This window comes from Nipponia nippon, unplaced genomic scaffold (genome assembly GCF_047370975.1).
Source record: "Nipponia nippon isolate SJK-2023a ecotype South Korea unplaced genomic scaffold, ASM4737097v1 scaffold_34, whole genome shotgun sequence".
Taxonomy (NCBI): Eukaryota; Metazoa; Chordata; class Aves; order Pelecaniformes; family Threskiornithidae; genus Nipponia; species Nipponia nippon.
In genome coordinates this window covers 2,207,495-2,225,616 of record NW_028262352.1, presented here as the reverse complement: position 1 = coordinate 2,225,616, position 18,122 = coordinate 2,207,495, and the positions used below count along the sequence as shown (strand labels likewise).

The 18,122-nt window shown below is 46.1% G+C and overlaps 1 pseudogene; it reads right to left on the bottom strand.

Annotated features, from left to right (window-relative positions):
* Window positions 1-2,784: 2,784 nt before the first annotated feature.
* Window positions 2,785-17,905, bottom strand: LOC104014791 (uncharacterized protein KIAA1958-like; annotated as a pseudogene).
* Window positions 17,906-18,122: the final 217 nt, after the last annotated feature.

Here is an 18,122-nt window from a genome sequence, read left to right as displayed (position 1 = left end):
TATGTTGTTCTAAATGCCCTTCAAAGCTAATAGCTCTATTTTTGGAGCATGTGTCTATTTAACTTGGATATCATATTCAGTTTATGTGTGCTTGTTACTTCAACAAGGAGCCTCTATCTGAGGCTACCCTGTCAGAACTTGTCAGGCAATCTGCCAGCAGCAACAACTGGAAGCTGGAGGTACAAGAGCTCATCATAAAGCAAAACAGAAACATCCCTTTAGAAATAAAACTCTTGCAGTAAGTATGCATATTACACAGCCTATTCCCCTAAATAAAAAAGGAAAAGCTGCTGATATATACTAAATCAAGGTTACAAGAAACATTACTTTTCCCAGAGCACAGGCATTAACACAAACAGTCTAAAAGCTGTAGAAAAGGGCTGGGAGGGATAGTTATGTGGGCTGAGAACCCAGAAGTAATGGAAATGCTTTTTACTCCCTCACAGATTAAAAGTGTTGCCTTTTCTGCCTTATAAGCCACCCTTGAGCATCTTTTGGTTCCTGTTGGATGGAGTAAAGATCTCTAGTGAAACTCAATTACATATAGCCCTGATGTGAATCAGCATCTCCAAACCTACTTGTGGCACTGCACATTTGCAGCCAGTGGTCTGGGGCTGATCAAGAGGACAACGAGAAGAAGGAATTTTCAGCAGGAGCCAGAAGCAGAGCCCTATCAGGAAATTGTGGGAAGAGGAGGAATTACCACACTAAATAGACTAATCTGAAACAACACAGCTAGGTCCTGCCCACATAGGTTCTGCACCATTGCCAAGTCCCAAGACTTGCAACTATGGGAGAAACAATTTCGTTAGAAGGCATGGACTTCTGCTCTGTGGAGCTTGAGAAAAGAAGCAAGGAGTCTACACCATGGGGTGGCCTAACAACTCTGAAGACAAGCTCAACAGCAATTCTTCCCCACCAAAGTGGGGTGGGTGGTTAGAGGAAGGAGAAAGAGAGACACTACCATAAAGGCAAGCAGACACCCAGCACAGGAAAATTGATGGTGGGGAACTAGGCAGATCCTGCAATAGCTGCCATGGCGAAGCTATGGGATTAGTATAGACTGGGAAGGAGCAGAGAGCACACCTTTTCTAGCAGCTGGCTCCATGGCTGAGCTCTCACCCAGCATCACTGAAGAGCACCCTTTCTTTTCCATTAGTGATACACAAACTCCCCGCAGAGTTGTGGATCTAAAGAATGGAAATGACCAGAAACAAACAATAGAAAGGAAAAAAAAAAACAAAAACCAAAGCCAGAACAGAAAAATATCCTTAATTCTAGTTTGATCCAACAGCCATCGGAATTCAGCTTAAGAGTTGACCCACTCATTGACGTAAACAGGTATCAGATCACCTCAATGGATTTATTCAAAATTCACACTCATCTTAACAGTCCTAGGATATCTTAGTGGGGCATTTTCATCTGTAATGTTGAATGTAAGTCAGTCCAATTACTGGAGAAATTATCATACTTCATTTAAAAGTTCAAAAATTATAATGGTAAAAATTGTAATGGTAAATTTGTTAAAATTGTCTTCCCTGTACTTAGAGAACAGTTATGCCGCAAAGTTGATTGGTTTAAAAGATAGCAGTCATTATTTCCAAGTCTTAAAGGATCGCATTCTGCACCTTAGATTCACATAAAAAAATTTCCATTGTCTCCAGTGGAAATAATAGGTTGTGTGCAGCTGATTTCGCTCAATAATTTTCCAGCACTTTTTAACAGTTCAGATTTTTCATTTTATAGTAAATATAAAATTATAATTATACTCTATATTTTCTGTAGATTTCAAATGACAACTTAAGACATTTGATGGCACTGTGGAAATTTTTTCCTGTATGATTTAGGATAAGATATTGCAGATTTTTCTGCACTGTTTACCATTCCCTGTGGTGCTAAGAAAGAGCGGCTGTGATTCTATGTTAGTAGAATTTTACATTGAATATAGCCACAGTAACAAAATACTAATGATCAGTGCTCTACTCTAAAACAGTTTAAATTATTCGTATGAATATTTTTGCCATTACACCTTCACATATTGTTCAAAACAATACTTCATAGTGTAAAGACCAGTGACATTTCGATCACAGAGAAATCATCAGCAACAAGAATTGTTTAAAATAGTCTTTAGTTAACATTAGGATTTTTTTTTTCCAGCTGGCATAAATGAGTTTCAGGGAAACAAACAAACAAACAAACAAAGACAGACAAAAAAAATTGTTGTAAATGATTTCACAAACTTACATCCATTGCATCTCCTAGATCCTGGTCTTGCTGAACAAGAACAAGCCAACAGGTAAGAAGCAGCAGCCAGGCGATAAGTTTGCCTCCTCCAGTCTAGGAGGTCATGTTGTTAAAATGAGAAGCTAAACCCCCCCCCCCCACGCACTTTTAAAATACAACTGATAATCTAAGTAACCTTCCCTGGGGATTTACAGTCAATAATGTGTGCACATTAAAGCTGTATTTCCAGGTCTATCTTTAATGGTGCCTGAGAACCATTTTTGCCTTTGTAAAAGCGGTAATTATAATACATAAGTAGCTTTCATTTTTGTATTAATGCTATAAATACTATGTTAGCCAATATTAAACTATATTTCTACTGACTTATTTGTAGAAAGAAAAATATATTATATATTTTTATATATTTATAAAGTGAATTAACACTGGAGAGGGGGTGTAGAGGAATAGTCTACAGTCACACTTTATGTGTATTATTGAGCACAAATTCAATGCTTGAAACAAAGAGGAAAAGAAAACACTAGGTTCAAGTTAAATCCCCTTTCAAGCCGTGTCAGAGGAAGAGTCGTAGGAAGCAGACACTATCAAGTTGCCAGTATTGGAGTGGCTTGCCATGGACTAGGCAGCTTGCTGGCTCAAGTTATTACAGATCAGCACCAGCTGATTGGTGCAATGCCTCCTGACAGGGTGCTACAGCTCTGGTAGACACTGAAGTTGGTCTTCCTGCCGGGGATGTTGCCTTTCTCACACATTGTCTTTACCATCTTGGCAAGCTTGTTTTTCCCCAGGGCTTGACAATTGTACCGGTGAAGTCTGCAGCCAAGTTGACAACTGGTTTGATGGATAGATAAAAAGGAGCATCTTCATATTGCATCGCTGGGGGCTGCCGCTGTGCATATTCCTTGTAGTCTTGCACTGGGCACGGGTCTGTGGGGAGTGCTGGGTGGCGTACACCCTGCGAATCAGTCCTTCCTCTTTTGCTTTTGGCATTCATGTCACCTGTTGCCTGTCCCCATCCACTCCAAGTATTCCAACACAGTCTCTGTCCACCCCGGGAGCCGGATGTCTCCCCATTTGAGGGTGGACCACATAGAAAACCCATGCGGTGTCCAACGCCTTAGTGTTATTTAGCCAGACAAGGTTCAGCAAACCCTCAGGATTGTATCAGCTCAACAAACCTCTTTTGCGTAGGATAAGCTCATCAGCAAAGGTAAGCTTCATGGATTTGTGTGGCTTGTTTCCTTTTCCTTTACACCTTCGCTCTATCTGCTTTTCCTTCAGGGCTTCTTGCAGGACCTCTTGAACTCTTTATCCCTGGTAATACTGTATCCATCACCTGTGCTCTTTGAGATACTGCTCCAGCCCACACTGATAGTTGGCCAAGCTGTTTGGCTCATATTCGGAACCATCTTTTTGTCTAGCATCCACAAAGAAGGAATGCAAGGTAGGCATCAAGCTCTTTGCAGGGGATGACATAGATTTCCTCGGGTCTCAGAGGGGTACTTGGAAATGAGGAACTCTCAGAAGTTCCAGGAGAGCTGTCTGTGTTACTGCAAATGGTCTTCTCGTTCTGCTCCCTTCTGAGCTCCGCTGCGCTCTCATCCTGGTCTGAAAGAAGGAAAAAAAACCAAAGCAAACAAAATCAGAACAAAAGAAGCAGTGAGTTTGGTGCAATACATCTTCCCCAAAATAATTTTTCTTTTAAAAGGAAATTTCACAAAGAGCACTGGAAAACATTATTACATACCTGTCTTATGATTTAAAAGTCAACTTCAGTTTCACAAATGATGTTACTAGAGTATGGCAAAGACAATCAAAATGAGCTCGTGTCTACTAGGGACACACTTAGGGCACAGAGATTTGTGGAAAACTCTGAGATTAGAGGCAATCTGCTTTTTAGAACAAATGCAAGACAGAAATTTTTTTCTGTGGATTCCACTGCTGTGTACAGGGGCCAAATCCAAGTAATAAACCCATTCTGTATGTGCTGTATTGCCTTCATCTGTGAAACCAGAGGTTGTACTGGTTCACTTTTTTTTTTTTTTTTTAACAAAAAATAGCTAAAGCATCATATTTTGTTATAAAAAAAATTATCTTTAATTGGGTTGCATTTTTAAGATTTTAATTTTGCAGAAAAAATCAAAATCTGGAAACATTATATTACTCTACAAGGCTATTTTCATAGGTCCTTATGATCAGTGACATATCAAACCGCAGTTGTTTATCAATGATCAAATGTTACCACTAAGATATTGATTCTTGTGTACCCATTAATTTTCTGGCTGATCATAACATATGAGAAAAGGTCTTTACGGTTAAAAGTGATGAGAAGAGAAAGCTTTGGAGGAACCTAAAAGCAGCCTTCTAATATCCATGTGGAAGTTATGCAAGAAGATAGAGTCAGAGCTCTTCACAGTAGTGCATGGGTGGGAGGATGAGAGACAATGGGCATAAATTGAAACAAGAGGGGTTAAGCCTGGGTACAAGAAAAAGCTTTTCACCATGAGGACAGTCAAGCTTTGGCAAAGGGGTCCAGAGAGGCTGTGGCAACTCCATCCTTGGAGGTTTTCAGGACCTGACTGGACTAAGTCCTGAGCAACAGTAGTCGGGTCTCACCACTAGCCTTGTCTTTGCTTTGAGCTTGGGAGTTGGACTAGAAATCTCCCATGGTCTTTTCTGACCTGGGGGTTCTATGAGTCTAAGGCCCCCAAAAGCAACAGTTCCAACTAGGGGAAGATTCCCCTAACAATATGGAAGTACTAAAACTACTGCATCTGTCATTCCCCTTTTGACAGTAGTGGAGTAGGAGCTTGCCAGGGCCAGGGATGGAAGCAAGAGAGAATAAAAGTGGGAGTGCAGGACACCGCTTCCCAGCAGCCACCTAGCTTCTCAGCCCATCCCCACTGGGCTGTGGGATTCATACGGTTTGTATGTTCCTCCTGTTCTACAGAAAGGAGGTGTGTTCGCTCTCCCTACCCAGTAAAGGAGCTCGGAATTACTCAGTTTACTATAGGCACATCTAACACATCAATATAAGATCAGAACATCTCACCAACAGAAAAAATATTCAGCCTTGTAACTTCACTTAACATAAAGCACAGAAGCAGATCTGCTGGTAGGGAAGAAAGCAGGGAAGGGAAAGGTGGCTCTGTCTCCTCCCCTAGCCCATTTGCACCATCTCATCTGGTACACACACTTTAGGTGATAGGCGAGGGGAATAATCACACACCTGGGCAACTTCCCCTCCCACCCCATCCTATATAGCTGAAGAAATACAGGCAGACCAGAAAGCAGGTTTGAGCTCAGATCCCCTGGGACCCAGTTCCCACATCTTCCAGCACAGAGCTGTCCGTGGAAGAAATATTCAGTGGAACCCACTGGGGAGGTTCTCATCCCCCTTGGAAAGTGAAAAGAACTGGAGGTCTGCAGCCCAGACCTTTAGAGGCTTCTGACTTGACATGAAAAAACGCTGCCAGAGCAACACTGAGGTTTGCACCAACTGTACACAAGGGGAAAAGAAAGGTAGCCAGTCTATTTCAAAAGATAACCTTAATAGCCTGATGACAATATCAAAGAACTCCTAGCAGCCTTCAATGTAGTCTTACATTTTGGACAATGCATAGGATAAATCCTATTATTATGGCTAAGTACAGGCTGGAAATAAAAAGCCAATGATATTTGAAGTTCAGAAACAAACATTTACTCCGGTATGTTGTTCGGTGCACCTACCACCATTTTATTATAGCACTAGAATGTAATCCAGCACTTTGACTGACAATCCACATTTTAAATACTGTTTTCTGTATAAACAGCACATATAGTGGCTTGGTTTTAAACATGTCAATCACAACTTTATAGAGGGTGGCCTGGGTCATGGTTTAACCCCAGTAGGCAGCTAAGCACCACACAGCCACTCGCTCGCTCCCCCTACAGTGGGATGGGGAAGACAATCAGAAGGGTAAAAGTGCAAAGACTTGTGGGTTGAGATAAAGACAGTTTAATAGGTAAAGCAAAAAAGCTGCGCGTGCAAGCAAAGCAAAATAAGGGAGTTCATTCACTACTTCCCATCGGCAGGCATAGATGTTTAGCCATTCCCAGGAAAGCAGAGGCTTCATCACTGCAGCGTAACGGTTACTTGGGAAGACAAACACCATAACTCCAAACATTCCCCCGTCCTGTTACTTCCCCACAGCTTTTATTGCCTGAGCATGACATCATATGGTATGGAGTATCCCTTTGGTCAGCTGGGGTCAGCTGTCCTGGCTGTGTCCTCTCCCAACTTCTTGCACGCCCCCCCGCCTACTCGCTGGCAGGGCAGTGTGAGAAACAGGGAAGGCCTTGACACTGTGTAAGCACTATTCAGCAATAACTAAAACACTGGTGCGTTATCAACACTGTTTTGGTCACAAATCCAAACCATAGCACCATACAAGACTACTATGAAGAGAAATTAACTCCATCCCAGCCAAAACCAGTACATTTCTCCTACCCCTTATTCCATACACATTTACGTCATGCTCCCAGGTCCCACACTATCCAATACATCCTCATTAACCCCCACCACCCCCCTTCCCCGTCCTTTGATGTAATACACAGATATCCCATTCCCTTAGTCTATGGGCCACCCCTGTAAAATGCCCATAAAATGCCACCATTGAGATCATTTAGTCCATGACTTGGGGTTATATCTGTTATGGTGGTCACTCAGGACAGGAGAGGTGAGTGTGTTGCGTGGACCCATGGAGTTATTGGGCACCAAAGTCAGCTCAGGTCGGGTCACTGCTGCACTTGCATTGCTTCTTGTGAGGCTCGTCCTCCATTGGTCAGGGTGGTTCCTGCTATAGTGCTTCCTATAACATGCAACTCAAATCATGGGTTACAAGATGTTTAAATGTATATCCATTACAATCTCCACCCCTGGTCCCTTTGGACCAGGCCATAGGGATTTAACATTGCAACGAACTCCCTCCCCCTTTCCCCTGCTCCGGCGTGGGCTTATCCCACGGACCACAGTCCCTTAGGGGTTTACCTTCTCTGGTGTGGACTTATTCACGGGCCACAGTCTCTTTAGGGATATACCTGCTGCAGCCTGGACTTAGCCACAGTCGCTTTGAGGTGTACCTGCTCCAGCATGGCCTATCCATGGGCCACAATCCCTTCAGGGAGACACATACCTGCTCCAGCGTGGCCTTATCCATGGGCCACAGTCCCTCCTTAGGGGTGCACCTGCTGTGTCGTGGATTTATCCACGCCAACAGGCACACTTTGAGGTGCTCCACGCATGACCTCATGTCACGCAGCCACTGATGCTTCCAAGGTGTACCTGCTGCAGCGTGGACATATCCACGGCCACAGACACTTCGGGGTGCACCTGCTCCCACGTGGACTTATCCACAGGTCACAGTCCCTTCGACTCGAGGTTTCACACTGGAGTTCCAGCCTGTCCAGTTACAGCAGCACAGGAACAGCAGACAATGCCCTGGCCTGACACAGCAGTGTGGCTTGCCTGTCTGGAATGGCTGGATGCCATTGCTGTACAAAAAGTTATCTATATATTTGCTAACAGCCAGCATAAAGGCTAGAGCCAGCCCCAGGAAATCAGTGGCCTTTATCAGTGCAAAATTCAGAAGAGATAGTTATCTGGCTCTTTGTTCTGTCATAAAGAGAACCATTTGAAAATCTGCATTCTTGCTTCTTCCATGGAAAAGGGAGGGTGAGATAGCAAGACTGAGATACAAGTGTATCTCAGACCTACCTCAGGCACTTCTCTGAGATTAAGAGACCATTTAATCAGAGAGAGCTCAGCACTTGTAAGATAATTCTGATATTTGTACTCCCTCACTGTCTGATAAGAGAGGGTTGACTTTGGGCATCTCTCTACACAACACAGAAAGCCTTAATCAAAAATATTTAATGCAATTAATTCACTTATCCAACAATAATCATTTATTTAGAAACTTCCAGGAAACTTGCTTTCCCCACCAACCCCAACAAAAAGGAAAACAATCAGATATTTTGAGGTGAAGGACATATTTGGAACAAACAAACCCATCCTGAAACTTTGAAATTCTTAAGACCAAATTAAGTGCAACTTTCTTTGCCATAGAATCACGTAAAATTATATATGTTGGAAGGAATCTCTAGAGATCTCCTCTAGTCCAACCCCCCCTGCTCAAAGCAGGGTCAACTAGATCAAGTTGCTTAGGGCCTTGTCCAGTCAAAGTTTTGATATCTCCAAGGGTGGGAGATCCCAGAGACTTCTTGGCAACCCTTGTTTCTGATATTTGACTTCCTCCCTCACAAGGAAAAATTTTCTGCTTATATTTAATTGGAATTTCCCATGTTGCAACTTGTGTTCATTGCCTCTCTTCCTATGCCAGTGCATCTCCAAGAAGTCTGAATCCATCTTCTCTACACCCTCCTATTAGGTATTCAAAGAAAGCAATTAAATCTCCCCTTCCATCTTCTCTCTCCTTAAGGTTGGACAAACCCAGCTCCCTCAGCTTTTCCTCATATGTCATGTGCTCCAGCCCCAAATCATATTGGCAGCCTCCGCTGAGACTTGCTCCCACCATGTCCACATCTGTCTTGTACTCGTGCAGCAAATAGCTGAGCAAGGTAAACCCAGTTAAGGGGGGGGGGGGGGGCAGGGCACATGGAGGGGACCAGGAATGACATTGCTGAGGTATGAGTCATTTGCCAGCAGGGGAGAATGGTGGAATTGAGACCTCTGGAACTCTGGTGATGAGGCATGGACAGAGGGAATTCGGAGGATGAAGGTGCAGCAACAGCATTTTCATCTGTCCTGTCAGTGCTTAACAAAGCAAAGGGGCCCCCGGGGGCCTGCCAGCACACTGTCTCTGCCCAATTACACAAAATGAGTTGCAAGATTTGGTGAAAACATAATCTGATATCCTTCTACGATAAGGTCACCCGCCTAGTGGATGAAGGGAAGGCGGTGGATGTAGTTTTTCAGGATCTTAGTAAGGGAAGCTTTGTGATACCTGTCCCTCACAGGTATCCTTCTGGACAAGTTGTCCAACTGTGAAATGAGCAGGTACACGGTGCGCTGGGTTTGAAGAACTGGCTGAAGAATTGGGGCTCCAAAGGGTTTAGTAGAGAATGGGGATACATCTGGCTGGCCGGCCATTCACTAGCAGTGTTCCTCAGGGCTCAATTATAGGGCCAGTTCCGTTCAATATTTTTATCAATGATCTGGATGCAGGAGTTGAACACACCATTAGTAAGTTTGCTGATGATACTAAACTGGGAGGTGCTGTTGACTCTCTCGAGGGACAAGAGGCCTTGCTGAGAGGGATCTAGATAGATTGGTGCATTGGCCAATCATCACTGGCATGAAATGTTAGGAAACATTTCTTTATCAGAGAAGAGTGGTTAAACACTGGAACAGGCTTCCTAGAGGGGTGAATTCGATGCCCCATGCCTGTGAGGTGTATTTAGAGGCATTTGGCCAATGCCCACTTAATAATAAACTTTAACTTTTGGTCAGCCCTGAAGTGGTCAGGCACGGTTGGACTGGAGAAGACGGTTTGTTGTAGGTCCCTTCCAACTAGGAACTGTTCCCTATTCTATAACGGCCAAAGACGGGGAGAAAGGCTGGGACAGGGGTTATTGCGAGTATGGGACCTTGGAGAAGATAGTGTCACTTAACTACTCAAGAACTAATGCGTCTGAGTACTGTACTGGAGTTTTATGTGGCAAGGATTTTAGTAGCGGGGGCGGGGGCTACAGGGAGTGAGCCTCTGTGAGAAGAGAACAGGGGCTGTCCCCATGTCAGATAGAGCCAGTTCCAGCCAGCTCCAAGACAGACCCACTGCTGGCCAAAGCTGAGCCAGTCAGCAACGTTGGTAGTGCCCCTGTGAAAACATATTTAAGAAAGGGAGTAGAAAACCTGCTGCGCAGCAGCTAAGGGAGAGAGGAGTGAGAAAAAATGTGAGAGAAACAATGATGCAGACACCAAGGTCAGGGAAGAAGGAGGGGAGGAGGTGCTCCAGGTGCCAGAGCAGAGAGATTCCCCTGCAGCCCATGGAGAAGACCATGGTGAAGCAGGTTGTCCCTCCCTTTTTGTCCCCTTTATTGCTATGGGCCAAACCCAGGTAACCACTATGCAGTATCACTACCCTATTTCCTGTATGCTCTAACAAGCTCTGTGGGAGGGAGTGGGAGACAGGACACAAATATGGTTTAGTCTTGTCTCTACATCCCACCCTGTGTCACCAGAGGTTTAGCATGTTTTCATCTAAGGCACTGCAATACTTTTACTGTGGCTGCATTTGAGAACTTAGGTGTCTAATTTTGCAATAAGCATACTGGTGAAAGCAATGCAATAGATCTCAAAAGGGAAGGGTCAGGACTACACTTAATTTACCTGTGTGTGATTCAAACGCTTGCTCCGGACAGTAGCTGAGAAGTAGAGTTAGGAAATTGTACTGGGTCTGGCTGGGATAGAGTTAACTTTCTTCATAGCAGCTCATATGGTGCTGTGTTTTGGATTTGTGACTAAAACAGTGTTGATAACACACCAATGTTTTAAGCTGTTGCTAGACAGTGCTTACACAGCGTCAAGGCCTTATCTTTTCCCACTCTGCCCACGCAACAAAGTATGCTAGGGGTGGAGGCAAGAGGTTGGGAGGGAACACAGCCAGGACAGCTGACCCAAACTGACCAAAGGGATATTCCATATCATATGACATCATGCTCAGCAATAAAAGCTGTGGGAAAGGGGGGGGGGGGGGGGAGGCATTCGTTATTAAGGCGCCTGTCTTCTGAAGCTTAAACCGCTTACGTGTACTGAGGCCCTACTTTCCAGGAAATGGCTAGCTGGGCAGCATCACCTACTGATGGGAAGTAGAGGATCAGAAACTTTTTTGCTTTTCTTTGCTTCTGCGTGTGGCCTTTGCTTTTCTTTATTAAAGTGCTTTTATCTCCACCCACAAGTTCTTCATCTTATTTTCTCCCCCTGTCCTGCTGAGTAGGGGGAGTGAGAGAGTGGCTTGGCAGGGCACCTGGCAGCCAGCGAAGGTCAACCCACCACATATGCCATATAATGTCTCGCTCAGCAATAAAACTGGGGGAGTAGTCTTCCCAAAGTGCAGCTTGTTGCTCCGGGACTGGTTGGGCATCAGTCTGCTGGTGGGAGGTAGTGATCTGCCTTTACATCACTTGGTTTTCCTCTTACCTTCACCTTGAACTATTTTTATCTTGACCCCTGAGCTTTCTTGCTTTTGCTCTTCCTATTCTCTCTCCCCCCATCCCACTGGGGGGCGGGAAGTGAGCGAGCAACTGTGTGGGAGCTTAGCTTCTGGCTGGGGTCAATCCACCACCTAGAATTACAAGCAGGTGTATTGGGTTTACGTGGCAAGGTTTTGGTAGCGGGGGGGCTACAGCGGTGGCTTCTGTGAGAAGATGCCAGAAGCTTCCCCCACGTCCGATGGAGAGCCAGTTCCAGACGGCTCCAAGATGGACCCGCCGCTGGCCAAAGCTGGAAGCCAATCAGCACGATGGTGGTAAGCGCCTCTGTGATATCTAAGAAGGGGGGAAAACTGTTGCACAGCAGCACAGCTGGGAGAGAAGGAGTGAGAATATGTGAGAGAAACAGCCCTGCAGACACCAAGGTCAGGGAATAAAGAGGGGGAGGACGAGGTGCTCCAGGCACTGGAGGCAGAATGTCTTCCCCCTGCAGCCCGTGGTGAAGACCATGTGGTGAGGCAGGAGTTGTCCCCCTGCAGCCCATGGAGGTCCATGGTGGAGCAGATGGCCATACCTGCAGCCTGTGGAGGACCCCAGCTGCCGGAGCAAGTGGATGTGCCTGAAGGAGAGCTGCGACCCCGTGGGAAGCCCACAGTGGAGCAGGCTCCTGGCAGGACCTGTGGCCCTGTGGAGAGAGGAGCCCACGCTGGAGCAGGTCTTCTGGCAGGACCTGTGACCCCGTGGGGGACCCACGCTGGAGCAGTCTGTTCACTGAAGGACTGCACCCTGTGGAAAGGACCCATGCTGAGAGCAGTTTGTGAAATACTGTCTCCCGTGAGTGGGACCCCACGCTGGAGCAGGGGAAGAGCGTGAGGAGGGAAGGAGCGGCAGAGACAAGCGTGTGATGAGACTGACCGCAGTACTTGCCCCATTCCCTGTCCCCTTGTGCTGCTCAGGGGAGGAGATAGAGAATTCAGGGGAGTGAAGCTGAGCCTGGGGAAGAAGGGAGGGGTGGGGGGGGAAGGTGGTTTTAGATTTGTTCCTATTTTTTCATTATCCTACTCTGCTTTGATTGGCAATAAAATTAAATTAAGTTTCCCCCAAGTCAAGTCTGTTTTTGCCCGTGACCAGGTAATTTGGCTGAGTGATCTCCCTGTCCTTATCTCTGACCCACAGCGAGCCTTTCGTCATCGTGCATTTTTCTCCCCCTGTCCAGCTGAGGGAGGAGGGGAGTGATAGAGGCGGCTTGAGTGGGCACCTGGCGGCCAGCCAAGGTCAACCCACCACAGCGGGGGGATAAAGGGGAGGGAAGAGAACAGAGAATATGAAGAAAAGTAATGTAAAAATAAGAACAACAACAAAGAAGTAGATGAGAAAAACGATGAAGGGATTCTCTATTACCTGGAAATCTAATTGTATGTGACTGCTTCTGAATGAGGCATTCTAACTGGGACACCAGAGAAACAAAGAAAAGGAGTATGTAATAAATATTATATTAATTATAGTAGGCTGCACTTTGGTCTTGGCCAAAGCATATTCTTAAATCAACTTTAGAATGTGATTGCAATTTCGGACTTAGGAGCATGAAGTTCACGTGGGTACAATTAATTAAATAAATTGTGCTGTGGAGCATTCTACAAAGCCTGACAGTGCTTAGTTGATATATTGTTTATTAGCGACTTCAAGACATTTCCCCCTCTATTTTTATTATAATGCCTAGAGTAGTGAATCAAAAGGTGGATTTTTTTTTCTTGTTCTGTCTACTGCAGATGTAATGGGTAACATGTTAACACCTTTTCTCCCCTTCCCCCTCTTATTTAGCAGAGTAATAGAACCCAAACAGCCTTGTTACAAAACTTGCACTTTTGTTTCTGAAATTCTGTTCGGTGATTTTGCCCAACTTGAAACAATTTTTCTTTTTCCCTTTCCCCAATATGAATGAAGCAAGCTGTGCAGAACATGAACTCAATTCAAAGAGCTCACAATTTACTACCTCATCTCATCAGTATCAGTGCACATTTTCAACACACATATATCCTTTGTTTTCACCAGTTCACAGATGAGAATCTAACAACCAGTTGTTTACAAAGATTCTCAAGAAAGGGTTAAGCGTTACACTCACAGAGTTTTAAAGGTGCTTTTTTTTAACCTGCTTTTCTGGCTTGAGCCTGTGCTGCCAGTCTGTCTCTCTCCTTCTCACACTCCCCAAAAAATAATGCATTTGAACTTAGCTTCAACCTTTGCAGTTATTTCTAATTTCTAACATGCAAAGTTATACAAGTTTGGAGAAGAATCAACAGCTGGGCAGAGGACAGAGATGCGAATGTGTCTCAACTGAGGAAAGGCCAGAGAACTCAGGCGTGAGATACTCTGCTTGGCAGCTGCATGCATGCCCTTGTTGACCAAAGAGCACCCACATAACTCCAGACTAGCCACAGCATGTTCATACTTGTGTCAGCTTGGAGGGCCCCAAGGAACATGGGAGGTAACTGGGAATTCTGCACTGAAAAGAGGTTAAGAGATCAGGAACACGTACTCATAGGAAATCAGGCTTCATTAGTCTCTTGTTCATGGAACAACTTGGTTTTGAATGTCCTGGAATACATATTTAAACATGCTTTACTATAATTTAATTGGATAGACTGCATTTTGTAGTGTATTCAAATAAATTCAGGACTTTCAAACTGTTTTCTAGCCATGCACAAATACATAGAATGTACACACACCTCCCTGCTGCTCAGAATATGGCTATTATCTTTATGCTGTAATCATATGGTCAAAATTTTCCGGCCTGGTTTGTATTTTCATTTCCATAAAAATAATTTGTTCTTCCCAATAGCATATGAGTAAATGGCTTCTCCTGCCATTTACTCATATGCTATACTCCGATTATGCTATTCTGCCATACCAGAAATGACATTGACTAATTCCTGCAAGAGGTGATATGGGCTAGAGTTTTATGGATGCAATTGTGGATGTATGGTTTATGTATATATCTATGGCTATTTTACTATGTATTAGAACAATAAATAGTCACATGTATTTAAGAATTATGCAAGTGACTGGTATATGGGATGGGTTATCTGTCAAAGTGTAAGGTTTCTGAGGGCTGTCTGAAATCATAGAATCATAGAATAGATTGGAAATAGAATAGGTTGGAAAAGACCTTTAAGATCATCAAGTCCAACCGTTAACCTAGCACTGCCAAGTCCACCACTAAACCATGTCCCTAAGCACCACATCTACCCGTCTTTTAAATACCTCCAGGGATGGAGACTCAACCACTTCCCTGGGCGGCCTGTTCCAATGCTTGACAACCCTTTCGGTGAAGAAATTTTTCCTAATATCCAATCTAAACCTCCCCTGGCGCAACTTGAGGCTGTTTCCTCTCGTCCTATCGCTTGTTACTTGGGAGAAGAGACCGACCCCCACCTCGCTACAACCTCCTGTCAGGTAGTTGTGGAGAGCGATAAGGTCTCCCCTCAGCCTCCTTTTATCCAGGCTAAACAACCCCAGTTCCCTCAGCCGCTCCTCATAAGACTTGTTCTCTAGACCCTTCACCAGCCTCGTTGTCCTTCTTTGGACACGCTCCATCACCTCAATGTCCTTCTTGGAGTGAGGGGCCCAAAAATGAACACAGTACTCGAGGTGCGGCCTCACCAGGGCCGAGTACAGGGGGACGATCACTTCCCTAGTCCTGCTGGCCACACTATTTCTGACACAAGCCAGGATGCTATTGGCCTTCTTGACCACCTGGGCACACTGCCAACTCATATTCATCCAGCTGTCATCCAACACTCCCAGGTCCTTTTCCGCCGGGCAGCTTTCCAGCCACTCCTTCCCAAGCCTGTAGCGTTGCATGGGGTTGTTGTGACCCAAGTGCAGGACCCAGCACTGAGCCTTGTTGAATCTCATACAATTGGCCTCGGCCCATCGATCCAGCCTGTCCAGATCCCTCTGTAGAGCCTTCCTACCCTCCAGCAGATCAACGCTCCCGCCCAAGTTGGTGTCGTCGGCAATCTTACTGAGGGCGCGCTCGATCCCCCTCGTCCAGATCATTGATAAAGATATTAAACAGAACTGGCCCCAGAAATGAGCCCTGGGGAACACCACTCGTGACCGGCCGCCAACTGGATTTAACTCCATTCACCACAGCTCTCTGGGCCCGGCCATCCAGCCAGTTTTTACCCAGCAAAGAGTATGCCAGTCCAGGCCATGAGCAGCCAGTTTCTCCAGGAGAATGCTGTGGGAAACCGTGTCAAAGGCCTTACTAAAGTCCAGGTAGACAACATCCACAGCCTTCCCCTCATCCACTAAGCGGGTCACCTTGTCATAGAAGGAGATCAGGTGAGTCAAGCAGGACCTGCCTTTCAGAAACCCATGCTGACTGGGCCTGATCCCCTGATTGTCCCATACGTGCCGCGTGATGGCACTCAAGATGATCTGCTCCATAACCTTCCCCGGCATCGAGGTCAGGCTGACAGGCCTGCAGTTTCCTGGATCACTCCTTCCGGCCCTTCTTGTAGATGGGAGTCACATTTGCTAGCCTCCAGTCAACTGGGATCTCCCAGGTTAGCCAGGACTGCTGATAGATGACGGAAAGCGGCTCGGTGAGCACTTCCGCCAGCTCCCTCAGCGCCCTTGGGTGGATCCCATCCGGCCCCATAGACTTGTGTGTGTCTACGTGGTGTAGCAGGTCGCTAACCGTTTCCTCCTTGGATTATGGGGGCTTCATTCTGCTCCCTGTCCCTGTCTTCCAGCTCAGGGGGCTGGGTGCCCCGAGAACAACTGGTCTGACTATTAAAGACTGAGGCAAAGAAGGCATTAAGTACCTCAGCCTTTTCCTCATCCTTTGTCACTATGTTTCCCCCGCATCCAATAAAGGATGGAGATTCAGATTACCCAGCTGATCAACACGTGGCTCCCGAGGCTGGTGTCATCGGCGGAGCTTTGGGTTTTCGATCATGGGGTGGTCTACTCATCCCCACGTCTACTGACATCCAATGGGATGCACCTTTCTCCAGAAGGGGAAAAGGGTTTTTGCTCAGGAGCTAGCAGGGCTGATTGATAGAGCTTTAAACTACATTGGAAGGGGAAAGGGACAATACCCGGCTAGTCAGCGACGAGCAACGGGATGGCACGCCAAAGTTCGAGGAGCTGCGTGCTAGTGAGATTCCTCAGGCTGCTCCACGAGGCAACGGGCACAATGAACCGCACTTGAAGTGTTTCTACACAAATGCGCGCAGCCCTGAGGAACAAGCAAGAGGAGATAGATGCCTTGGCCCAGTCCCAGAGATACGACATCATAGGCATAAGTGAAACCTGGTGGGATGAGTCCTGTGACTGGTGTGCCATGATGGATGGGTTACAGGCTCTTCAGGAGGGATAGGCAGGGCAGGCGAGGCGGGGGTTGGCATTGTATGTAGTGGAGGGGCTGGAATGCATGGAGCTAGCAGTCGGCGATGGCCCAGTTGAGAGCCTCTGGGTAAGGATTAAGGGACAGACAAATAAAGCGGATGTCGTTGTGGGAGTCTACTATAGGCCACCCAGCCAGGATGACGACACGGATGAGTTATTCTTTAAGGAACTAAGGGATGCTTCCAAGTCATCTGCCCTTGTCCTTATGGGGGACTTCAACTTGCCAGATGTCAACTGGGAATACCACACAGCCGGTACAAGCAGGTCCAGAAGATTCCTAAACTATCTGGATGATAACTTCTTGGTACAGGTACTAAGGGAACTGACCAGGAAAGGTGCCTTCCTCGACTTGCTGCTTACTAACAGAGAGGGTCTCGTGGGTGACGTGGCGATTGGTGGCTGCCTTGGCCACAGCGACCACGAAGCAGTCAAGTTTAAAATCTATGGTAACAGGAGGAAAACTGCCAGCAGGACCTCAACTCTGGATATGAGGAGAGCTGACTTCAGGCTGCTCAGGGAACTACTTAGTAAGGTCCCCTGGGAAAAAGCTTTTGAAGGTGCTGGGGTCCATCAGTGCTGGTCACTTTTTAAGTACCACCTCCTAAGCGCACAGGAGCAGGCAATTCCAAAATGTCGGAAGTCAAGCAGGCGAGGTAGAAGGCCGGCTTGGCTGAGTAGGGATCTTATGCTAGAACTAAGACAAAAAAAAAATGTATATGACCAGCGGAAGCAAGGTCCAGGTGACACGGGAGGACTACAGAGAGGCTGTTCGCCACTGTAGGGAGGAAATTCACACGGCCAAAGCTCAACTAGAGCTGAAGCTGGCCAGTACTGTGAAGGACAATAAAAGGGCTTTTTAAAATTTATAAATTGCAAAACGGAGGCAAGAAATAACATTGGCCCATTAATTGACGAACATGGTCACCCCACAAACAGGGATACAGACAAAGCAGAGACGTTTAATGTTTTCTTCACCTCGGTCTTCAACACCAATGATGTACTCTGGGACCCCCAGAGCCCTGGGCCAGAGAACCATGATTGCGAGAATGACAACCTCCAAGCCAACCCTGAACTTGTGTGGGATTTGCTGCTCCAGCTGGATCCCTACAAGTCAATGGGGCCCGATGGGATTCATCCAAGGGTACTTAAAGAGCTGGCTGATGTCATAGCGAGACCTCTCTCAATGATTTTCCAATGCTCTTGGGAATCTGGGGAGGTCCCAGCTGACTGGAAGCTGGCAAATGTTGTCCCAA